At 46.3% G+C, this 24,220-nt stretch overlaps 1 long non-coding RNA gene across 1 annotated transcript; it reads left to right on the forward strand.

Moving 5' to 3' along the window:
- Positions 1-909: 909 nt before the first annotated feature.
- On the forward strand, positions 910-23,223 carry LOC125940783 (uncharacterized). The gene is made up of 4 exons (XR_007463989.1): positions 910-1,030; positions 7,719-7,784; positions 16,667-16,696; positions 23,196-23,223. It is a non-coding gene; the product is annotated as an uncharacterized LOC125940783 (long non-coding RNA).
- Positions 23,224-24,220: the final 997 nt, after the last annotated feature.

Raw genomic sequence — 24,220 nt, forward strand, 5'->3', positions numbered from 1 at the left:
TTAGATGAAAAGTGTCAATGAGAGAATTGTAGAGCAACATGAAAAACTCCCGATGGAGCTTTCTGTTGCTCAGTGCGTGCTACATAAAAGTGTTTTTCCGAGCTTGTGAAAGAAGCCCGCGAATACACGCAAGATTGCCGCGCGACTAGCCGCTCGAGTCGCTTGAGGCGGCGGGTACGCTTAAAATCGACGGCGCGCACGTCCGGGTGCTTTGGCAACCGCTCTCTGCACATTTTCTCCCGGTATGCCTGCTTTACTTCGAGTCGTTGTTGTTGCCTTCAGTGAATGGCTCGAGTCGTTTATTTCAACGTATACATTTATCGTCTTTTTTACAGCGTGCACGCGCGGCTGCCGCACGTTGCGGTCGCACCAGTTGTCTTCTTAGAAGAGCGTGCGCTGAGCGCAGATATGACGGGGGTTGGAAGACAATAAAGCTTACCGCGACATATGCCACAGGGACGTCTTTGATGCCGTTTGTGATTTCATACACTCATCTAAACGAATAAGTTTTTGAATGTTTTCTTTTTCTTTTTCTATTTTTTAAAATCGAATATGTAAAACTTCAAAACATTAATCAGGCACACGAATCTTGGCCGATCCCCCAGTGCGCGTACGAGCCACAGTACCGAGGCCATCATCATTATCATCATCATGCGTTGGGCCGTCTAATTCTAGTACACTGTACTTTTGGCACGGTAATGCCCCTCCCCACCTGTACTTCTGTCCTGCCTCTCGCAGCTCACTAGCGTCAAATTTCCCCCTGGTCGGTTTTTCTTGCCATCAGCTTAGCGAGGCGACGATAACGCGTCAGCGGGCTCCGGGAAACGCCCCAGGAGCCACCGCTGACAAAAGCGTCCGGCGTGTTTTGGGAGTAAACATATAGGGTGCTTCGGATGCCAGACACCCTATATAGGGGCAACACATTTGGGCGACGCCCCCTTTCACCACGCTGATGACCGTTTGAAGAAGAGGAAGTGCGCTCGCGGCTTCGGTGCCGCTGGGGGCTCGTCGCAAGGCCTCGCCATGTCAGGTGAGAAGACGCGACGTTGTATACGCGTACACGTTGCACAAGCGTCAGGGAGCTTCTCGACGCCGGCGAGATGGTTGTATAGGAAGCCGCCAGTTCTGCGAAATCTCCTCCGCGTTGCCGATACACTGTGCATCGCGATGATGGTTGCTTCGCCGCAGCTGATTATAGAGCTCACCCAATATTTCGATAACCTCGCGGGCGCGTTGACCGGCACGTCGGTCAGCGCTCAGTCAGGCAGCCCACATGCGAAAGTATAGTGAGGATATACAAGCGCATTTGCGGGCAGAGCCTCCTGGTGTCCGAGCATCGTGGCATCGTCTGCTAGTCGTCTGCTAGGCTGTAAGCTATGTTCCAGCTAGGGAACCCGGCAAATAGCCCCTTGCTGCAGTATACATCTTATGGCTGGTATAACCGCTCATTTGTGGTTGCATTGGAAGCGGATAAGCAACAGCGGCTGTGTGGAGCTTAACGCAATAGGAAAACGATGCTCGGACGAGAGCATGCTCTGTGCGCATGCGCATGCGCCGTTTCTAGTAAAGAGATAAGACTGCCTGAAGAGATAAGCCAGCCTGAATCGCTTAATTTCTTCGATATCGTGCATGCTACGACATCAACCTTGCAGCTGGGTACGTACCACTTCTGCTTGGGTGTCTCGCTCAGTTATGAATCAATGAATGAATCAATCAATCGATGAATGGATAGATCAATCAATCAATCAGTGCTTATCGTCATCCGTAAAATAATTACGCATTCTTGAAATATGTAGGCAGATCGGCAGTCTGTGTGAGAATTTGAGATTCGGTGTTTATAGTAGCGCACGTAACTCATCATTATTAGAAGGGTTGCCAGTAAAGGATGTGAAGAAAGTCGTGAACAGATCCACTGACGGATGAATACGCATAATTTCTGTAGGCGGGGCATATAAAATAAATTGTATGCACTGCTTGCAAAACACACAATGTCAAAGCGCAAGATATAACCGTCAGTTTGAACAAGCAAATAAAGTATTACTGCGGTGGCTGTCGGGCTAGACTATAGCGTCGCAATGAATTCAGTTGTGAGTGAGATCCACAGCTTGGTGGCCTTGTAGCCGTGTTTGCCTCCGTCTTTGGGTGCGCTGTAGTGACGGCTAGTAATTGCGTATTAGGGAGGAAGCGTCAACAACTGTTTTGTAGGGCGTTTTATTTTCATGTTAGCAGAATTTCTAAAAATCTGCGGTGGCAGTTAGCACAACTTTGCTCTTTGAGCTGAATCACTCGAACAGGTGGACATTGATTGTGAAATAAATCGAAATGCATCCTCGACTAATTAAGAAAAATTACTAATCAACTATAAGGTAATTTACTTACGGCGCTTATTGTAACTTACAAAATAGAGCCAGTGAGTTCGTAAAGCGCATATTCATTAGGAACGAATTCTGAGGATGACAATTTCGAGATATGCGCTCCCAAATTGTGTGACGGAATGCTGTTCCAGTTACATTGGTCCTGCACTGGCTGAAAAATTTGTTTCTTAAATTAAGCTGTACAACAATGCGTATTTTGGCAAGTTTGACGGGGTTTAACTCAAAACTGCTGCTATGGTTAGAAAACTTCTTTTCAAAATGAACGATCCCCGAGGACTCGCTGGCTTGAACTCGCAAACTGCAATATGGGTGACATTCAACTTTTTGACTAATGTCTAATAATTAGTCAGAAATGTTGAATAATGATCTTGTTAATTTTTCAATTGTCTATTTTGATATCTTCATTTAATTTTATTTTATTATTTTAGACATCCCCAATAAAAGGCGCATTACTTTAAAATGAGGGGTGGCTAATATATGCTCACGGAATGAAACGCGACAGGGAAACGTCAAGATAGAACACTTGCTGCTCGCGATTACCCGAGAGAGGGGTAGAACGCCACCACACATCTAGTCGCTACAGGTGGCACTGATTTCGGTCAAAGCGTAGACCACAAAGTATTCCAATTTCGCACCAACTGGAGGCTTTGGAAGCGAGAATACGCGTATTAGTTAGCCCAAAGTTGGCGCGTTTCATTCATGAATATAGTAAACACGTCACACAGATGAATAACATGTACACAAACGACACAGGCATGATCAAGTCGTATATATAGTATTCATGTGACGTCACGCAGCCATATCTCACCGCGCTGGTACCCTAAGATGGCGACTACGATGACATCAGTTCAACGTATTATCACGTGCAAACTGTTCTGCTTTTTCACGGCGATTCTTTTTTCACCGGTTTATCATTGTTATCGCTCGGACGTTCGACGCAAGACGCGCTTTTTGTTGCTGTCATGCTGTCATGTTCCTTGCCTACTTAGATTTAGGTGCACGTTAAAGAACCCCAGGTGGTCCAAATTTCCGGAGTCCCCCACTACGGCGTGCCTCATAATCAGAACTGGTTTTGGCACGTAAAACCCCATAATAGCTTACGCCCCTTCTCGACCTGCTGGTACCCCAATATGGCGTCCGCGCTGACGTCCGTGCAACCTATGTATTATGAACATTAATGCTGAGAGATGCGAACAGGCTATACACGTATATCCCTGTAATGTCCAAACATAGTTCATCAAGGAAAATTGATGTTGACACTTAATTGTGGCCATAGATAGTAGTACATCAATAGAAATAAATTTAAAAAGTTTTTCAGTTACAACCTAACTACTGTACCAATTACCAATTACTAATTAGTAATTGGTTTGTTAAACTATCCACGGCTGGGGGGGAAACTTCAACATATAAAAAACGCAACTACGGGCTTTGGATTAAGTTACCCGCGTTTCAATCAGCATTGGGCGTTACAACAATATACAGCAATAAAATTTATATTCAAGAACACAGGTGATTATTTAAAGGGTCAAGAAATTATCTTGGGCAGCTGATCATATCTTGTGCAGGTAATCTTGTGCAAGTTCTTGTGCAAGTAATGTCGGACTCCTAAGTGATCCAGCTCAAGGATTTGCATAATCTGCCACAAACGATGAAACAAATCTTGCTATCTATAAAATGAAACACCTGGTATACTGTACTCCATCTGACAAGTCTTTTGCAGCACTGCGGAAGGTACGATGCGTACACAGGTAATATCCTTGCGCTGCTGAATATAGTTCCGGGCATAATTGTCTGATTACTGGCAGGATTCGAGAGTTTTATTTTTTTTTTTTGCTTGGTACATGACATGTTACAGCGATACGGGACATGTTAGGACCTTTGCGCGTGCACGTCGTGTACCGCGAATAGACCGATCCCACCGACCGATCTGCGCATGCGCCGGCTTTCCGGAAGTAGCACGGCCACCATCTTGGTTGTAGTCAACTGGTCAACCACACAACCGCAGTACAGCCACTGTAACCGCAATCCGCGCTCGTTGAGTACTGCGCACGAGCTTCCCAGACATCTCTATACGACTCCACCACCGAGAAACATTCGTCATGTATTTTAAGAAATTACATCAGCTGTTCATTGCAGCATGTGAGGGGAATGTTGAAAAGAGCCTGCGGCTCCTTCATTTCGGTTGTTACCCGCTGATAACGCGTTGGGTATCATATTTGTTCGAGCTTTGTATGTAGTACATGTTGATGTATGCGGTCGTTCTGTGTTACTATTTTTGCACACGTGCATCTCGGTGACTGCACCGTTATGTTTGCTTAGCGATGGACAAATAGGATTTGTACACCTGTTGGAGACAGGTTTGAAGTGCGGCGCTGAAACTTTCGTGCCCTAATGATGCTTACCTACAGGGGTTTCGCGCACGACTTGCAGACTTCGGTAACAGCGATATCTAGAAGTTCTTGGGTAAGCTACGCGGCGTTTTTAACATAAAAACACCGATATCCAATCATCGCCAAGTCATCGATAGTCAAGCAATAGCTAATCGATAATCGATCAATAATAATAAATTACGGAACATTCTGGGGATGACTGGGTAGTGCTTAGCCTTACCCAAATATGTAGCCAATACCTTTGGATAGCCAATAAATAGCTAATCGATAATCGATCAATAATCAATAAATTCCGGAAAATGCTGGGCATGACTTGGTAGTGCTTCGCCTAGCCCAAATACGTGGCCAATACCTTGCGATAGCTAATCAATAGCTAATCGATAATCGATGAATAATCAATTACGGAAAATGCTGAGGATGACATGGTAGTTCTTAGCCTAGCCCAAAAACGTGGCCAATCATTGCGATAGGCAATCAATAGCTAATCGATGAATAATCAATTCCTGAAAATGCTGGGGATGACTTGGTAGTTCTTTGCCTAGCTCAAATACGTGGCCAATACCTTGCGATAGTCAATCCTCCCATCGCACGATGGCTCTACACGAACCATAAAAATTGCCAAAAAGCGTTCGGAAACAGGACGCACAGGCACTCCGGGCGGCTCGAGCGGCCGGATGACTACAAGTACCAGCATGCACCGCGGCAGCGGTGGCGTCGTGAAACTGGCCGGTGGGATCGGTCTATTACTGTGGCGGTGAGCAGACGACGCGGCGCGGATTAACACATTTCGAGGGCCATTCGGCCCTCTTATTGGGTAAGGAGTCCTGCTGCTTCCTGCAGACGACTTATGAGACGGAGTATAGTTCAGATGACGAGGATGAAGTGGGGGAGGCAGGAAGTCGTGCAATGCGCAGAAAAATACAACCGGTGATCTCTTAGGCTGAGAAACGGAATGTGACCCAAGGGACGGGAAACGCAGTAGAAGATTGCAGAAGGTCAGCCAGTGTGATGAATTTTGGAAAAGTTAAGGCATAAGCGCGAATCGTCTGACGAAACACAGTGGTAAGTGGATATCGCTGGGGAGAGGTCTTCGTCCTGCAGCGGTCATGAAATTAGGCAGATGGCGACGATTACCGACGGGCCACATCGATGTCAGCGCAAGCTGCTTATATCGTTCTCGCTGCCTTTTGCTTCGCTGTCCATTTACTGGAGTTGCATATTACGAATCCTGAACATTGGGCCACGTGACATCCAGAGTGCGTCCCCAACAGTGACCTCAGCAGCAATGCTGAACAGCACGAAACAATCTTTCTGACCGGACTCGCGAGCGTCTTCCTCACGGAAGGACTTCGTTAGAAGCATGGAGGTCGGAAAATAAACTACAGGAGAGAGCATGACGTCACGCAGCCGGCCTTGGCAAGCCAACTCTCTGTGAAGCCATCCCTTTCACATTTTCTCTCTCACAAAGTCGGCAACACGTGAGCCTGCTAACGGCCAGCACCACCTAGATAGCAGAAGGCCTGTTCACTCCGATCCATGACGTTGTGCTATACCTGACCCAACTGCTGTAGAATATAATGGGGCTGCTCCCGAGTAGGCCGCTGTGATTTTGACGTCACCGCTTTCGTCACGCCAGCCTTGGAAGTGGCAATTTCGGGCCAGGTAGCATGACGTCATGGATCGGAATGAACAGGCCTTGTGCTATATCTAGGTGGTGCTGGCTCGGCCGACGCGGTCCAGTGTGCTTGGTTCCCGGTAGGATTTAATTGATGCGCACTTGCTTTGCCAGTCGCTGTGTGCAAGTTTTCTGTCGACACGTTTGAACAACTTCGATCATTCATTACACCGTATACGCGGGGTGATCGAAATAAAGCTTTAGAGATTGCTTAAAATTAAAATTAAAACATAGGTTATGCGACCGGGGGATAAGTAATGTGGCCAGGGTGTGACGCTTCCAATGCGTCACACACTGGGGAGGAATTTTGCGCCGATCCTCACGGACTTACATGCGTAACACGCGCGCAACAACATGAAAATTTGCAGGCGGACATCTCCAAACACGTGAATGCTAGAATTCTACCAAATGGAATTGTATACAGGAGATACAACTTCCCGTAAGTTTACAATACAAACGTGTTCGCTTACTGCAGTCACTGAAAAGTTCATTATTAGATTTGAAATAATTAGGTGGCCGACGGTGACAATTACCATCTCACTTTGTGTCCACCTGGCCCCGTAACTTATGTGCAGAGATGGATTTCACGTACGTCTTGGCTCCTAATTTAAGAAATTGGTAAAGATTAAATTTAATCACACTAAACATTTATCGTCGTCTTCGCACGTTGCCGTGGCACCGGTTGTCTTTTCGTAAGAGCATGCGCTGAGCGCGGATATCTTGGCGGTTGAAAACAGCAAACTTACCGTGACTTACGTGTTGCGGGTCAGCCCTTTGTGGCTTCTTTTTGTTACCTAATGCTCCCTTCTAGTTCTTACCATCTTTCATGATTAGGAGGAAGTTCGTGACGTTAAATATTTCTTTCGTTCCGAGGAGGCACCTAATCGCTACTTCACCGAGAGAGCATCCGTAAATCGTCGAAGACGAAGCGTGGGTCAAATTCAATCTTTAATAATGCGCAGCACCTAATATAGCTGGCTCGTGGGTCCATGCTCTTCATACGGCAGCGACAGTCTTTATTCGGAAGCACGGCCTTCGATACTATTGGTCCGGCAGGTGTACGTATTTTGTGACATGGAATTATGAGAACGGTATACGACCTTACCGAAATTGGGAAGCTCTGCGCACAAGTGCATTCGACCAGTGAACCAATCTGTGAATTGCTCAATCACAGGCTGGTGTCTAATACCTTTAAATGTTTTCACCTATGTTCAGTCCTGTGGTTAAGATAGCGATTCGGGCATTTGGTTGATTGCGTGACATGTGGACATTCCGCAGAGCCATCCGAGCCGTCGCGGACGCCGACGTCATCCTCAGTGGCGAAGGACGAGACCTCAGCTCTGCGTAAGTTAGCTCGCAGCGAATGTTGATCCTGTAAACCTAACCTAACCTAGCATTTATTTGTTTATTTAGTTAGTTAGTTGTTATGTCGGTTGTTTTAGTGTGAAGGAACCTAAGACCACGCTGTGCTAGATATAAAGTGGCGTATTAAATGTGAAGCCGTTGGTTATTGCGTACAGGGTTGCTATTCTGTATTTTGTCAAATTCGTCGGACGCGCCATGTTGTCAGCTGCGATTTGCCCACGGGGCTGCTACGGCGTCTCTGATTGGCTCATGCAGAATGCCGCCATTACATATTGGACAATATGGCGGAATTTGACGCCGCCCAGAATGAGCACCCCTGATGTAGACGCGTCCCGCTGCACGGCACGTCCCACTAGCATGCTGTAACTGCCAGCTCTCAATCAATCAATCAATCAATCGATCAATCAATAATTTTATTCATGTAGCAGTATACATGGAGGGGTGAAAAGAAAAAAGCTGCCACTAAGGCAGCTTGACGGGTTCTCACCCCCGTACGTTTGAGCAGCAACCGTTTACAGCAAGCAAAAAAAAAAAAAAAAAAAAAAAAAAACCTAACAAAGAAATAATGCATGTACAAGCATTTCGCTCAACTAGTACAGGTAAACAAAATTACCTTACATGCTGGCTTATACAATTTTGAAGCAAAGTGAACGTTTGTGAGCCATGTTCAACTGAATAAAAACGATTATATAGGGGAAGAAAAACAATGACACAAAGGAGCAAACTATGAAAAAACGCGCTTAAGTTCTACTGCGGTTAGATTTTCTAACACAATATCATGATCATTAAAGTAATTTAACAGTTTTGGTATTGTACTTTTGAGCATCTGCTCTTCATAATTAGTACGGTATAGTGGCACATTGCAGCACTCCCCATTTCTTGTATTGTACATGTGTATTGGAAATGTAAGTTTCGCAAGGCAAGTTTATTGTCCACTAAATTTGGCGCACTGGCAGAAGGAAATTGCGGCGTGCCGTACGTAGTTCAAAAGCACGCGCTTCATGTTGTTGGAGCGGCTGACCATATTTTTCAGAGTCGGTTTTGCCCTGATAAGCACGAACCGTGCATACGAAAGCGTATGGCATTTTTTTCTTTCTCCTTTATTTTTGAAACATTCGGGAAGACTTCTTTGACAACAGAACAATACACTAAACGCGTTTATTTGCATAAACGAGTGCCAACGTAACGCACCCACGTGTTACCTGGAATCGCAGACGACGCACTTCCCACCATTGTACATAGAAAACAACACATGTAACCGACAAAAAGAAGGGGAAAAAACGTGGGCAGCTTGCACTAGTGGTGCAAGGCTGGAGTAAACAGCGGAGCTGGTGATCGACCTAGCTTTTCTTCTAGGTTTTACGAGGCTTGGATAAGTTTTGCTAGGAAAGGCTAAGTGCTGCTAGGCACGGTATTCCGAATCGGCTCGCCGCCGACGCGCAGATTCTCGCCTGGAGGCGCGATGCGCTTCAATAAGCGGCTTCTTCTTCGGGTGTCCCGATCTGCTTTGGTCATCCCATGTCAAGGCTACGTTTACTCGCCACAGAATCAACGAGCGTTCCGCCGCCGTCGCGGCGGCTCTGAGCTTTATCTCCCCGGTGACGTCACGGTCATGCCGGTTGCGTTGGTCGAAACCTGCCGAACCGCCGCCAGAGGCGCTTGCTGCAGTCACGGACTAGGGAGCCTACATGCAAGCGCTGTTTTAAAAACAGCGCTTGCATGTAGGCTCCCTATCACGGACACCGCGCGCGTTCGGCGCGAACGCGGGAACACGGGGAAACGCGGGCGGCGTCGGCAGCAGCTCTGCGCGTGTCCTCGTTGGTGCTGCTACAATTTCTTTCTCTCTCTCTCGCTTTCATTTTCCCTTTCCCTCTCTCGAGCATTGCGCGCGCCGCGCGCATGCTCTCCTTCCCTCTCCTTTACGTCCCATGTCAAGGCAACATGTGCACGGCACGGAGAGGAGGCGAAGCACACGCCGCTCCGCGAGGTGGTTGCTAGGCAACCCAGGTGACTCATCGCTCAGCGATGTTTTGCAGCTTGCGGCACCCTACGGCGGGCTTAAACAGCTCCGCCGTTTAAAAAGATTTGTTGTAGTGCACTTAAAAGGATTCCCCATGTCGGGGAGCAGCTGACTATATTATGTAAATTTGTGTTTGCCCAGATAAGCGTGAAACGTGGAATGGCCTATCGTAAGACATAATTTGTGTAATTTAAGTACGCGGAAAGACACCAATACCGGAAACGCGCTTAATGCATGAACGAATGACAGCATCATGCGACAAGAAGTTTCTTGGGAATCAGAGGCCAAGAACGTGCCAACACTCTGGTCCACCAACACTGAAAGATAAAGAAGTGTCGTTGGGACAAATAGTTCCACGATATCGATGAGTCTTGTAGCCTTTGAAATAGGGCAGAAAAGTAGATGAAGCCCGGCAAGAGCACGCAGATTCATATTCTCGGAGACATCCAGTTGTTCGCTTATATCCCCTGTCGGAAAAGAAATGGGTTTAGCACCGACAAATCTGGCTCGCCACCCAAACCCAGGGCTTATCGTCCCATCATCATCTTCATCAACATCATCATGGTCACCTGTTCGTCTTTACGAGGTGCCCCTCCCACCCCGCCCGGTAACATTGGGTTTTCGGGGGGCAGGCGACCTGTCAGTCTTTCTTGCCTTTTCGCTGTTCCCCTAGACAACTGTACATTTTTTGCTCCAGTTGCCTGAAATAAAGTTCAAACTTCATTGGACTGCAGCGATTGTCGGCTTGAAATAATGGTTCTCACCGGGACGAGACCAGTAGCCGGATTTCAGGTTTTCTTACACTGGCTTCAAAAAAAGTTTGGGAAGCGCGTTGCACATGCAATCATTTGAGCTAGAATTTCATCTCCACGCTGTCACTTCCCGATGTGCAAATGTAAATAGTTTGTCTGGGCTCTCAGAGTACACCACTAAAGGCATACGCAGAAAGATATACGCATGTTCATGTAACACTTGTTCAAAGACAAACAAACTGTATATTTAATCCTTTATCTTTTTCTCCGTAGAAGACTCGACATCCACTTTCTTTGATACAGACTGCCGTTTCATGGAAACTGTTTAGAAAAAAATTTTATTTGCACTATTTACAACTAATGACGAAAGTCTACAATACTACGTCCCCGCCCGTCATTGCTTAACACTGCATCGCACGAATCTCTTTCAGTCGACGTATGCGTATGCCACCTGTACTGCCCCCGCCGATGTGTTGGTTGCCGGCTCTGTTCCATGCGTAATTGCGCAATGACGCAACAAACGCTAACTAAATATCCTCTCTGCAACAAATATGCGCCTTCAAACGGATCATTCCTGTAATAAACCTATCGTTTCTTTGACTCCTGTCATTGTAAAGAAAGAAAGCCTGTTCTATTTGTGGAGCAGGCAGAGGTAATTATTGTTATTTTTTCAAAACCCCCCTATAACAATTGTCATTGTGAAGAAAATATATTTTAATGCGAAAGCATTATGTGATTCAATGAGGCAGAAAAGGCGACGTTGTAGGCAACCAGCGGTACCAAAGATCATCATCATCATCAGTGAGGTCATCAGCGTCTTGTCTGACGTCAGTATAGTAATACAGAATTAAAGTTAGAGCAAGTGAGAGTAAGGTAATTTAAGGTGGAGTAAACTGAATTAAGGTGAATGAAGGTAAATGAAGGTGCAATAAATTGAATTAAAGTGGGTTAAGGTGGCTGAAGGTTGGTACAAATTAGAGCATGGTGGATTAAGGTAGAGTTGGGAGGGGGACGGGACAATGTATGCCGTCACGTATCAAGGACGTAACCATTTAATCAAAGAAGTCAATCCTTTCGCATTAAAATCACGTAAGGACGATTAAGTGACTGTCAATTTTTCTTCGTTCTTTCGCCAGTCTGCGTACTCGCACGTGCACGCGCTAGTTGCCGAACGCCACTTTTGATACACACGTGCTGTGACGCGAGAGATTCGTGGCTTTTAAAGGTTGAGTTGCTGTGGTCGGTGGTGGCGCATTGTCTGCGTTTTTCCGCCGCTAGGTAGTTTTCTTGCCATGGGTGTGACGCATAATTCAGGGTCATATACTTGATAACTACTTTCACAGTCCCTATGGCGCAGCGGCAGCAACTTCTGCGGTAACTTAATCTGTTTTGACCTATTCACGGGGCACAATAGACACAGGGAAATGTGTGATCGACGTAGACAAATCGTGTCTGTCAAACTGTCCCTGTGTCTTTTGTGCGCTAAAAGGTTAAAGTGGAATACCAACGCGCCCAAACTTATTTTTTCAGCTTAGGTTTGTTAAGGAATTTGTAATAACGTTATTTGGACCTTTTGGCCCTTTTAGTGGTTGGTCGGTGGTCGCAGGTCTGTGGTGGTCGACGGTAGGACACGGCAAGAAAAAACGATCGTTCGTTCGCTCTCTCACTATTTCTCTCTCTCTCATTCTTTCGTTCAGTGCTATTTGCTTGCATTGATAATCACCGTTGATGGTTTCCGCACAATTATTTCATATAGGATGTGAGTAGTTTCGGAATCGTGTTCTCCAGTATTTGTTCTCCGTATAGAGTTCTTGCTGCTGTGCGTTTACGATGTGCAGAACGTCCCGTGTCGTGCGTGTGTCTGTTTGTTATCAGCGAAGAAAATTATTTTCAAAATTATGCGTTACGTTTCCTCTTGGTATAGAAATAACTTGTGGGTGGCACCATTACGAAAATGCGAGTGCTCCGAGGTGCCATCCGCCCCTGACCGAGAGAAAACCACACTTCTGCCACGAACCTTGCCTTGTCAGATGGAGGGGGCGCTGATAACGGCGCTACCCTAAAGCCCTCGGAAACTTCGTAAAGTAGCGACACGCTTTGAAGAATGCCGCCTCCTCCTCGCACCGCCCTCGCCGAGACCGACGCCTACTGGCGCCTACTCGCTATTGGCCTAGCTGGCGTCACGTGGGACCTCGCGCTGGCTTCGTTTGTTTACAGCAAACAACGCCACCATTTATGCTTCAGAAGCGTCGACCGACTGGCGAGGAGCGCATGTTTGTACCGTTTCCCTTCCGTGTGCGTTGAGCTTGTTGCTTGCGAACGCCCTGAACTAAGTTTTATGGCTAGTGCGACGTCGCTTCTCGGCGTTTTCCATCATAATGAGCTGCCGCGCCTTCGGATGTCCAAATATATTCAGCGAAGGCTTAATCGTCATGTACGCCAAGAGGCTTGAATTCGCGGACACGCGAGTCTGCGTGGGAAAACTTGATTGCGAAACTATGATTCAGCACAGTCCTCTTGACAAAATTTGAGGCGCGAGCGTGAAAACGCATCTTAGGAAAGCAACTCTCTGCCTTTTGTGGTTACTAACTAGTATTCTTTAGAGCGAATAGCTTTGTTCCATTGCCTCTTTCGTTCGTGTTCATCGTTGGCGGTCGGCCGGTCTAGTTGCGATACAAAGGCACAGATGAAAAGCGTGCGTGATATCACGAAACCGAGTTATGGGGCGCGTTTTTCGCCGAACGACAGCATCATAGGTCTTTGAGATGTATACGTGCTAATTCGCGTGAGCTTTTATAAAGTGTGTGACGGTTTAGATGTAGCAGTGGAGCACTTGCAAAGAAAACGTGCGGTCGCCCGCTCGTTCGCTGGCTCGTTTAGTCGTTCGCTCGGTCATAACTTCATTAAAGTCATATCTCGCAAATGTTATTTCGGAGCGAGCGCAACCGTGCTCAATGCATGCACCTCTAAATTACTGATGGTGCGACTCGGTTCGCGACGACAAGCGCGTCACTTCGTGAACGGACGAGCTAACGCACGAAGACATGTTAATCGTTACTCGTAACCTGAAAGACTAAAACTAATTTACTTAACCTAAACTCACTATGAGTTGGGGCCTTAGTGAAGCGCTGTTACCGCGTTCTCACTTCGCGAACGAATGTAGCTGAACTGATTTCATTTTCTGTATACGCAGAGTCCCGACTCGACCATCGGCCTCGCGTATTTCTGTCGACTTTGAGGCACGAGAGACATCTCCGAGCCTTTGCGCGTGCCTAAAAGGTTGGCAACCACGCAAGAAGGATAGCACGTAGGCGGCACTGTAGCTTGTAATACTCTGTCGAACCTTCAGAGCAGCGATCGTTCGGGCCGTCTGTCAGCCTTTGTGCGTCATAGCTGATACGCGCCGCGAATTCACCTGGTGAGGACGGCGCGGATTGTTTAGCTTAATGAGGGCTTGCTGGAGGCCGGGACGTTAGCGTTCGATCGTAAACGTGTTGTTTACAACCATTCGCAACAATATCTTGCGACACGCGCTTGACAAATGCATGTTGCGCATTTAATTCTAGCGTACGTGATACATTCGGAGTCGTCATGGGACGGCGTTAGCGCTCGTTTAGGTCACTTGTTTTAACAAAAATAGTTATCAAAACATGAAGAGAGCTGCAGTTACTGAATTTATACAACCCTCCGTATAGAAATTATATGCTGTACGCGAAGTTACTCGGCGCTAGAAAGAGAACGCGAGCGCCCTAAGCCTTGTTATGCGTGCATTCACCCTGCCAAAACTCGTCTGCTACGCTGAAGCATAGTAGGCGGCGCCACGGTCGAGGAGGGAGAGCGAATGACAGGAGAAAGAGGAAGAGTGAAGGTGGAGAGTGTCGCTACTTTACTGTTTCAAGGGTGTTACGCTACCCCAACGAGAATTCGAAAAGTCATCACACAGGTAACCGCTACTTAAAACGCGACATTACTATCAAGGCCCATTGACTCTATTTGCGGGACTCGCAATGTGGGAGTACTGTTTCTCTACTGTAAAGTACAATTTTAAATCGTTTGCGTAAAAACAAATGTGCAGCAATCAGCGCATGAAGCAGGCTTGTGCTTGTACCCTGTTTCTTTATATTTTCCAAGAAAGTACGAGTTGGAAGCAATCTTGGGCGGCGAATATCGATTGACAAGAACGTGCGAACGAAGTTTTCCGGGACCGCCCGCGTTCAACGCGTTCACCGGTGTCTGCTTCGCACCCGCGTAGCCAGCGTCTTGGCGGCGAGCCTTCGGCAGTCGAGTTTGCCGAGAAAATAACAAAGTTTCTCTCGTGCGTTCAATATAAAAAGCATCCTTTTAGCGTTTTGAAATAGAAGAAACTTGCGTGTATATTAGGTACTTTCTTGTCGGACAACTCGTGCATTTCGGGACAAAAATAATTTATAAAATGGAAATAATGAAAACGATGAAGGTTGCGAATCAACGAGGGTCTGTGTCGAAATGTATCACTGAGGCTTGCTACTCGGCAGATTGGATAATTTTGCGCCTGCGTTATCGCTATTTTGACGTTGTGCGTTGCAGTAAAGGTTGATCTCGATTTTTAAAGTTATGGTCACCGATGTTGTCGTTGTTATGAGCGCATTGATGAACTTCCCTTTGTAGTTTGATCACTGTTTGTATTTGTTATGATCGCACGTCAAATAGTGCCAGCGTCTTAAAATTTTATCGGAACATATTTCGTTCTGTTTTGCTTCAGTTTTGTCAACGTCGAGTGGGTACATCAGTGAGTGGAATACATCGCAATAATTGTATCGCCTTGTATTTACACTTCAGAGTTTTGAGGATAGCATATAACAGCAGACGCGAACATTCAGTGTCACATTATCCACTCTGCGTATGTCCGTATAAGCGGCAACTGGGGCTCTTGCGTGATTACACTGTTGAGCGCGGAGCGTTGTGTACAAGAGGACCATGATGGCACCTTACGAAGGAAGAGCCACCCATTTCGGATCCATCGAGTCGTCATCCCGGAAGCTGTGTGGCCTGATTTGTTCCCAACAGACGCTTGTATTTCCTTCATTTGTAGTTTTCCCTTTCTGTATTACTTCACTGTATCTCGCCAATTTGATGCTTTGTCGCATTTACTTTATTCCAAGTAAAAATAAAATAATCTGTGTGATGAAGTTTTGTTTCGTAGCTATAATGTTTTAAGATTCTAAGGTAGCCCATTTTATGCTCAGCAGAGGTAATTTGGAACTGGGGAATTATCCTGGACATTATAAAATTTCGCTATGTATTCTGACCCCACCATGTTTGCGTTTTGAGCCAACGAGAGCTCAAAAAATGGCGGAATTTTACACTGTACAGAGTAACATCTTCACGATAGACTCTCTATATGGGTCCAACCAATGTTGCATATTTCGTGTATCATGCAAAGAAACGTGTAATAAAAAAAATGTGTTATAACAACAGAGGTACAGTCAAACCTCAGTATCATGAAATTCAATTTTCCGACATCTTCGATTTAACGAAACGCACTCGAGTCCCAGACACATATTCATAGAGCATAACGCGTTGAGAACCTCAAAACCAACGAAGTGAACTCTACATCACTCCAGAATTAACAAAGTTTTTGTTCGGGAAAATCATGAGGGGTATGCCGGTATTCAGTTCAGGTGGTGCACGCCATTGACCTGCTAAGAAGGTTCGCTTCACGCATGAAGGAACAGAAGACATGCTCGATTGGTTCGCTGTCACACCATTCGTGCGTGTACTGAGGGAAAAAAAATACCTGCTTTTTTCTGTTTTGCTCTCAAATAATTGTTACTCGATCGCTCACGTGTTTGAAGTGCTTTCGATTCGGCAAAGTTCTCGAATTAACGAAAAACTGTGCCCGGCTCCCATCGAATTCGGTAAATAGAGGTTTAACTCTATACGTAAATGGCAAAGGTGCTGCATGTTTTCTGATTCCCCGAAGGAAGCAAGGCTCAGCACCTGCAGGGGTTACAGGAGAAATCTATTGCCTAATACTCTCATACTCGATTCACTTTTGACGCTATATGTATGTCACGAGCCGGTAATTTAGTTTGCCAATTAACTTACAGAAAGAACGAAGAGCTCCATCGATGCGTCGTGTAAGTATCACCCGCCGTCGGTCACCGGCTGTCATAACAGGTGACGCAAGAAATTCGCACCAGCGTTAGGCGACAAATCGCATGGAACACTGGCAGCGGTGACTCAGTGGTGCTTTGCTGCAGAGTACGAGGGTCACTGGTTCGATTCCCCCCACCGCCAGGCAATACCTTTTCTTTTTTTTTCATATGTGATACGAGAATCGTTCTAAATTCTTACCAACGGACTGACACGTCTAGCCCTTGCTATAGCCCCATAACTGTTGTTCATAGTTAAGATTTCACTGCAAAGAGGAGTTACGGGGTTCGCGCGGCAATCATTTTTATGACGATTCATAGAGTCGAAATCTGATGCGGGGCATTGGTCCTCAAGGCGTACCCTGTAGCACACATTACACCCTTAACAGTGAGTAAAGGCTTAAATTACTTTACCGAGCACGCGCAAACAAGCGAAGTTGCAAGAGAAGGAACGAGAAAAGAGAACAGCCACTTCAAAATCTGCCTATCAATGCCATGGGGAATTGACTCCGTATGGGTCATAGTAAAATTGCCCAACAAACCACATCAACTCTTACAAGAATTCTTTGTTTACAGTCGCAACAGCCTACTGGAACAAACTCCCGGAAGTAGGCGTCTGCTCTCCTTCGATTGAGTCCTTATTCAATGTTATTGCAGACATTAACGTATGCAACGTGCTCATATACAGTGCATCCTTTGTGGCACACTAGGTCACTCTGCAACAGATTATTTATGATCATTTGCAATTCTTCACAACCGGCTTTCTTGCGATTGTTACCGCTTACGCTTAACATGCCGTGCATATATATATATATATATATATATATATATATATATATATATATATATATATATATATATATATATCCGGTACCGTGTATTGGGTGCACGTTAAAGAAGAGGTGGTTAAAATTTATCCGCTGTCCCCTCTACCACGGTGTGCCTGATAATCATATCGTGGTTTTGGCTCGCAAAACACCAGGTTAAAAACATTACGAGCTGTATTGCAAGAACTACACCAGACATCGAGATTAGATTTTGTGAAAATCCATGGCGGGGGACATTATGTGCTGCACGAGAAGCTAAAAGTATGCAGGTGAAGTACGGCCTTTGATAAATGTTTTTTAATAAGTGCAAGAAAGCGTTATGTGCGGGCAACGTTTTAGCGAGTGTGTTTTTAATTACAAGCAACTGACATTTTTTGTGCAACTGCTGCAAAGGGAAAAAGCTTCGCTGGATATTGGGCTGCGATTCTGCAATGTCGCACAAGTCCGCTGTCTCTCTTGTTTCTTTCTTTCTTTTTTTTCTGCACTCCTGCTTGGATCAGACCAGAACCACCAGCATGCCTAAATAAGTTTTTTAACACGAAAGTGTTTTATGCCGGGGTCCACCAAGACTTCACTGACGTATTTCCGTCACGGAAATACGTCACACAAACATACACGAACATAATACAAAGAAAGAAACCAGAAGAAAAAGTTCCACAAACATGCAAAATTTGGAAATCGAACCCACGACCTCTCGGTCCGCGACGATAGATCGCCGAGCGTTAAACCCATTGCGCCACAAACGCATTTGCAGAGAGCTACACAAACGCGCCTTATATATCTAACACTCCTCCGTGTACCCGCGCTCTTGCTCGGGGCGGTGCCGCCGCCTACGAGCAGAAAAGAGAAGTACTGCATTATGACACTAACGCGCACCGACAGTGAACGCTTCGGTGGTCTCAGCACTACGACGCCTCGATGCCAGCATTCGAAGGGACGCTGGCATCAAGAAGCACTACCAACGCGTTCTCGCAGAAGCACTACTAGGTGGCGTTCACCGTACTCAGCACAGCGGAGCGTGGCCTCCGCAATTAGCTCTGAAAATGTTTCTGAAGTTGATCGCGGAGGCTGCAATTACGACGCGCTGTACGCGCTGATTTGACTCGGTGACGATTCAGTTACGTGCTTTGTCTTGCGCGTTGTATTAGTGTGTCAGTTACGTGCTTCGTCTTTCGCGTTGTGCTAGCGTGTGCAGCGTAGTGCAGCTTCCATATGCACGACGGTTGCTCATGGTCATCGACGTTGGTAGTCGTGATGGAGGAGACGTGCCACCAGGCGTCAGCGTGGGTGCATCAACGCCTAAGGGCGCTTTAGCCACAAAACACCAATAGACATTATATATCAATGTGCAATAAACATTACACTACTTCTGTGAAGACACGTTTCACTTTCGTGTTCTATACCGATTCCTATATAACAGGGATCAACCACATTTTTTTAACACGAAAGTGTTTTATGCCGGGGTCCACCAAGACTTCACTGACGTATTTCCGTCACGGAAATACGTCATAGAACATAATACAAAGAAAGAAACCAGAAGAAAAAGTTCCACAAACATGCAAAATTTGGAAATCGAACCCACGACCTCTCGGTCCGCGACGATAGATCGCCGAGCGTTTAACCCATTGCGCCACAAACGCATTTGCAGAGAGCTACACAAACGCGCCTTATATATCTAACACTCCTCCGTGTACCCGCGCTCTTGCTCGGGGCGGTGCCGCCGCCTACGAGCAGAAAAGAGAAGTACTGCATTATGACACTACACAGTTTTAGCAGAGCGTTGCTTACGCTCCGCTCCGCTAACGTTTCACGCACACCACTGGTTGCATGAACTGCGTTGATTTGGCTTGCTTGACAAGTGCGTCTGCCAGAGACGCCGGCCACGCGCGCTCAGCGCGGCTGTAAAACGGCAAAGCAACCAGTAGACGCACCCTAACGCTCCGCTCAAATGGCTTCGTAGCGGACCGTGGGCAGCGTTCTTCGTTCCGCTGCCGATATGAGCGTTGTGCGCACGCGCATTAGCGCTCCCGCTAGCGTTCCGCTGAGCGGCTCTGCGCGAATCGTTCGGACACGACGGTCTGAGCGGAGCGGACCGTGAACGCTCTGCTAAAACTGTCTACTAACGCGCACCGACAGTGAACGCTTCGGTGGTCTCAGCACTACGACGCCTCGATGCCAGCATTCGAAGGGACGCTGGCATCAAGAAGCACTACCAACGCCACCTAGGTGGCGTTCACCGTACTCAGCACAGCGGAGCGTGGCCTTCGCAATTAGCTCTGAAAATGTTTCTGAAGTTGATCGCGGAGGCTGCAATTACGACGCGCTGTACGCGCTGATTTGACTCGGTGACGATTCAGTTACGTGCTTTGTCTTGCGCGTTGTATTAGTGTGTCAGTTACGTGCTTCGTCTTTCGCGTTGTGCTAGCGTGTGCAGCGTAGTGCAGCTTCCATATGCACGACGGTTGCTCATGGTCATCGACGTTGGTAGTCGTGATGGAGGAGACGTGCCACCAGGCGTCAGCGTGGGTGCATCAACGCCTAAGGGCGCTTTAGCCACAAAACACCAATAGACATTATATATCAATGTGCAATAAACATTACACTACTTCTGTGAAGACACGTTTCACTTTCGTGTTCTATACCGATTCCTATATAAGAGGGATCAACCACATTTTTTCATTTCGCCAAAGGCAGTGCAATGCCAAAGCCACTACACCACCACTGCGGGCATTATCGCTTGTCGTTTCATGCTGTTTCTCTTCTCGTTCACTTACAATATCCAACTTCGCTAAACACTGTATGCACACTAAAACAAATGCAGAAATGTGTGTTCTCGTGTGTTTTTTTGAAAAATCGGTGACCATTTAGCTGTGAATGCGAGAGAAATGCGATAGCATTACGTCCCACCTATTTGAGGTCCCGGATTCATGATTTAGGCCGCGTTCACCATATTGCAAAGTGTTGTTCAGGAGCTCACTCGACACACCTCCTGCCTATATATATATATATATATATATATATATATATATATATATATATATATATATATATATATATATCCTCTCTACATCTGCCACGTGACCGGCTTTCGCCACACTTCACACTCATGCACTTTTTTTCCTTTTTGACCCTCCTAATGCTGCCGCATTAAAAATCAAGAGTATTCCGATAGGGGTTAGGCGAGCCAGTGCTTAGGGTTAGCCAATTTACACAAAAAAAATTTTAATGACGGGATATAGAAGCCGTTGCCTCGTAATACAATGTGGCGCGTTGGGAGATGAAAAAAAAAAAACACAATTACGTTTCGTGACCGACCGAGTTCCGTAATGAAAGTGGGGCGTGGCAAAACACGAGGAAGGGCATAATTTATGCATACCGCAGGAGATTATGCCTCGCTTCGCTCTACAAGCGCGTGCACGCACGCGCCGTTAATCTTTCTCTCCTCTCGCTTTCGCCGAGTTTCATTTGTCGGTAAATAAAGCGCGATATTTTTTTTCTCTCTCTCGTCGCTTTTGTTCTCACGGTATATCCCCCATTGTGCGCCTTATAATCCTAGGTATGAATATTGAACGGCGCCGATGCTCGGCTCTTTAAATGGGGGACAAAAAAATCGCGTGATCTTCAAAACAAGAAACGCGACCTCAATAACTTTTTCTTTGTTTACTGTCGTGTTTGAAGCACCTCATAGTTTCACGAGAATCCGGGTACATAAAAAAATAAAGCTCTTAACCAGACACCCTCCAAGCAAGGTGTTGGTGTGCCCACACCGCGAGAAAAACAATCAAGATGAAGCTTCAGAACCGCTACAAACCATCGAAGAAACGTGGGAGGCAATGTTAACGGCGCAGAACCCGGAGGATCAGTGAAGTCTGGTGGACCGGGCCCGGGCCGCGGCATTAGCCAACGGCTTTCTGAACTGAGCGATCCGCCCACCTATAGGGCGAAGAAAGAACAATTTCTCGCTGTTTCGCGCAGTAAAAGTTAATTCCCCCTTCTTAATCCCACGGGGAGAGTGCGGGGCTTTGTGGGCTTGATTTGTTGGTAGGTCATCTTCGAATACATAACCAATTTAGGATGGACACTTCCGAATAGAAATTTACAGCGCAGACACCACCCACCGGACGTGAAAATTCTGGAACATTAAACAAACTTTCATTTTATACGGAAAGTCGTAAGTATTGATTTTTATTTTAATGACACATGAGTGGTGCAACAAGCTGGGGATTCTTCCATTACGAACAGCCAAACAGTATACTAGTGTTTTATCATTAGCCCAAGAAGAATTACATACTTTACAAATATGACCATCCTGTGTTCTTAATTACTTCCTGCGCAACTTATTGTACCCATAATTCCTACCTGTACTACTGATACCTAAAGTGTACCTTTATGCAGAAATACTCGCACGAGGCAACCGCTGAACAGGTTAGAATTAAAATTTGTTGCGTTTGAGAGCGGTAAAGTTAGTCTACCAACAGCAGCAAGCAGAATCATGATTTACGTCGTCACACATTTCGCAAAAGATTACCAACAATTGGTAAGCAGTTTCTGAAAAAAAAAACTTAAGCGCGAAGTCTACAAATCTGTAAACCTGCCCCAAAAACCGATGTCGCCATTCTGTAGATTGTGGAAATTAATTTCTATGTTCATTAGCATTATGCACCTCATTCTCACATAGTGGGTATGATCCTCGAGTTGAGGAACACAAAACGAAAATGAAGCAACTAGGATAGTGTGCTCACCGGATGCTTGGCCAATCCCCCATTGTATGTATGAGCCACTCTTGGAGACAAAAACAAACAAACGAAGAAACGGATGCCTGGGTCCAAGATACACAAAAATAGTCTGGTAAATCTCACGGAGAACGACCTTCGTAAAATGTGCAACGGTGCAGGAAAGCTTTTCAGACTTCCACGAGCTCACTTTAGCGGTGTTTTTGGTGAAGATGACTGTCGTCATCAAATGGCAACCACATGCGTACCTTCGACGTCCATAAGGCGTGGCGTCGCTCGGCGTCAGTCGGCGCCGGGGAGTCCGTTACATGCTACAAGGTAACCGCACTTATTTCAGATTCCTAATGTGTACCATGGGCTATGCTCTTTAGGTTGCAGCTACGTGATACACATTGCGGCTGGCGTTGCAGCGCGTATGTCGCGCAGCACGAAACGGACGGGTCGACGACGGCCGGACATACGCCGAAAATACGTCGGAAATACGTTGCATGTGGTTGCTGCTTTACGCATTCCGGTAGCGTCCGCTGGACGACCGAGAAAGACATCCAGGAACTTCAACCGGAAAATAATCGCCATAAACAAAGAAGAAAGTGTTACCTTCACTTTGATGCTGTCGTTGTGGTTATGTTATGGATCGTACGAATTTCGGCCTCATGAAGTCCAGGCACTGAAGCCAAGGAATGAACAGGGAAATCCTTTTTCCTACTATTTCTTCAGACAAAGTAAAAACAGTTAAATTTCATCTTTGGCTTCATTTCTTGTTTACTTCAAGAGGCAGCAACTAACAAAGATCGAGCCCTTCGGTTCCCCTCATGATTCTCGCTCATACGAAATATGGGATGATACGAATACTCTTCGATGTTCCGGGAGATACGTATGATACGAGATTATATCATATTGAAGAGTACATTGCTCTATCCGCAGCGCTGCAGCAAAAAGCCAGCTCAACCAGTAAGTAGGAGACTGCAGCATGCAGTAAACTACTTACTAAGTATGAATTATACATTCAATCGTACTCGTTTCTCTCTCCGTTTCCGCTACACTTAGGCGTCCAGAGCGAGTAAGTACTGAAGCGATTCCCAGCTCTTCCTTCATATATTTCACCCGAATATCTATGGCTGCCTCGTAGAGGGCTTTCTGCGCATCATCGCAATCGTAAGCGGGTGCCGTATTGTCCCTTAGGGAGACGAAACTTCCCTGGCGGAATACCAAGGCAGGCAGTTTTAACACCACAGCCAGCTACGCTCGTCATCGTCATGATCATCATGTTTCTATTTTCTGTCCACTGCAGGACGGAGGCCTCTCCCAGCGATCTCCAATTACCCCTGCCTTGCGTTCGCTGACCGCATATACAGTACAGGTTGTTTCACGTAATTTGAGCCATAAGCTTATCGACCTGGTGGGCTGGGAGGGAGGGGGAGGTAGATACGCCTATGGTTCAAGTTACTTTACTGTATCGCGCACTCCGAAACGATTTGGACTAGTTTCAGGTCGTCCTGATGGAGTACAGTTACGGGATGTCAGCTTATAGAAGGACCACGGGGAACCAGAATATGTAGTCTATGGTTGCAGCAATAACTACACAAAAAGGAAACTCTTGGCTGTGCAAGCATGCGACGTGCACAACCAGCCACGCTGTGTGTTCCCACTCAACGAAGATCAGCGGTGTCTCTGGATTGCCAGCGTGGACTGGAAAAAAAAAGAAAAAAAAGAAACTTTTCGCGATATCATCATTTCGCGCGGGAATTTAAATATAACAGTTCTCATGTGTGACTACTTCGAATGTCAACCCCGAAACATCTAAGCTCCAGTCATCGGAATACTTGCGTGAGTCACCGCTATTTTGATCGCGCATTTCAATTGTACTAAATTTAAGATCTACGTTGGGACTCCTGTATGAGGCTGATGGTGTGGCTCAACGCTGTGATCACTGCGCTTGTTAAACCAAC

Source organism: Dermacentor silvarum, chromosome 10 (assembly GCF_013339745.2).
Source record: "Dermacentor silvarum isolate Dsil-2018 chromosome 10, BIME_Dsil_1.4, whole genome shotgun sequence".
NCBI lineage: Eukaryota > Metazoa > Arthropoda > Arachnida > Ixodida > Ixodidae > Dermacentor > Dermacentor silvarum.